Source organism: Hordeum vulgare, chromosome 7H (genome assembly GCF_904849725.1).
Source record: "Hordeum vulgare subsp. vulgare chromosome 7H, MorexV3_pseudomolecules_assembly, whole genome shotgun sequence".
Taxonomy (NCBI): domain Eukaryota; kingdom Viridiplantae; phylum Streptophyta; class Magnoliopsida; order Poales; family Poaceae; genus Hordeum; species Hordeum vulgare.
In genome coordinates, this window is record NC_058524.1 from 55,246,386 (window position 1) to 55,248,281 (window position 1,896).

At 44.8% G+C, this 1,896-nt stretch overlaps 1 non-coding gene across 1 annotated transcript; it reads right to left on the minus strand.

The window, feature by feature from the left end:
* Nucleotides 1–407: 407 nt before the first annotated feature.
* Nucleotides 408–480, minus strand: TRNAK-UUU. Its single transcript has one exon. It is a non-coding gene; the product is annotated as a tRNA-Lys (tRNA).
* Between the last annotated feature and the right edge of the window lie 1,416 nt (nucleotides 481–1,896).

The following is a 1,896-nucleotide window of genomic DNA, read 5'->3' on the forward strand; positions in this document are numbered from 1 at the left end:
CGTTCTAAATTAGTCCCCTTCACACTGATAACAATGCAGTCGTGCTGCTAATTCCTAAACCAATCTTGCCTAGAAAAGCAGAGGAATGCTAGGACGATGCATAGAAATAATATTACTTTCAAATTTTCCTTCTAGGTACCACATCCACATGTGAGCATAAGACACTTGCTTTCGGTCTGCGACAACAATTACAAAATGGCAACATCACAAAGAGAAAAGAATGCTTAATAAGACAGATTGTCAACTAATATACCATTCGATATGATGTCATTTAATTTCATGGTCATATACTTTAGTTTGTATCAGGCACAGAATGTTGATGTGAAAGGGGCTTTTCTCAAGGCCAAAGAGTGCTCTTTGAAGGCTACCATGCATCCTTCCGAATACAAGAGTGCTTCTTTTTGTTCTGGGTATAGCAGGATTTGAACCTGCGACCATTAGGTTAAAAGCCCAATGCTGTACCAACTGAGCGATACACCCGATTTTACAAGAAGGCTTTGTTTAATTTATTATCTCTTCTTCCATAGTTCTTCCTGTCAATTACAATTAAGTTTGGTTTATTGTACTTGTGTCTTACTGCAATACATTTTAATGGATGTTTCAGAAAGTTCACTAGTAGAGACTGTTAATCTGGAAACACTCCAGTCACAAACTAATCTTATACTGCTCCGACTTTCTCAATATTTTGAACTTAAAGGCTGACTAACAGTGTCAAATTCAAAAGATTACCAACTGGAAAGATTCTCCCGCTTTTTGTAGAAAGAATTCTCTCACGTTGATGGTCCTAAATAAATAGGAAGAAATGAACTAATGCTGCTGACGAAGATAATACTAAGCTAGGAGCTATATCAGGGATGTGTCGGACTGTTGGTGTTAAATGAATCATTTGCTGTTCTGCACATGCAGATATTTCAAAGGAGCAGGCATGCTTATCTGATTACTCACCCCGAGGTCCAGCAAGCAGCAGCGCAGCTCCTCCATGACAGCGTGTACGACCAGCGAAGCTCGGTGTCCAGCTCCAACTGTGGGCGAAGTTCAGTAGCAAGGCGTCGACCTCAGGCTCAATCGACACCTTGATGCTGACCTCCTGCTCACCGCGCCGGCAGTGTAAGGTGGCCTGCGTCCAGTAACCGCCTCCTGGGCCCCTCGCGTCTCTACAGCTTTACAGTTCGGATCTGGAGCGAGGCCGTGCGCAACTGATATGTGATATCCCATTTGAGGCTTTGAGCTATGAGATGGATAAATGTTTTTCGAAAGAGAAGAGAGAATGAATAAGGAAACTCACACTTGATTATTGACCCATTGCAGTTATGGCAGTGAGGAAGACTCAGTAGGCCTCGGTTGTTCCAGCCTCAGCTTCTCCATCTCTTCCATGTCCGTCTTCTCCTCCTTCTGCCTCTTCTTGTGGTCAAGCAGGGAGGTGCCGGTGTCTTTCACAGAGAAAAACATAGGACCCAGCTCTGCCAGACATTGTGTGGATCCTCTGCGCTGACACGCTGCATATACTCCTCGGTTGGGGTTTAGCCGATACCATAGAGAGCGCTGCTGGGATGCAGGTGGCATGGCATCCCAATCCGGCAGTTGACATACTCTCCGATGCCCTTCAACCTTGCAGAGTTATGGAAGTACGCGTGGCAGATAAGCCTTCAGCCTTCCTCACCAGGTTCTGTTCCATATGGCATGATGTCAGTGGGATCTTCAGGGCTTTCAGCAATTGAGATCTCACTTCCCAAGCCTCATGGAGACCCTTAACATGGATGAAATGGTCATTGCAGCAGTCTCCTCGATATTGGGTTGACTTCCATTGGAAGTATACATTCAGGAGTGTTAGGTGATGAGACTCTGGGACAAACAAATTTTTTTTCTCTTTCGGCGTGCTCTTCCTCTGCTCGATCT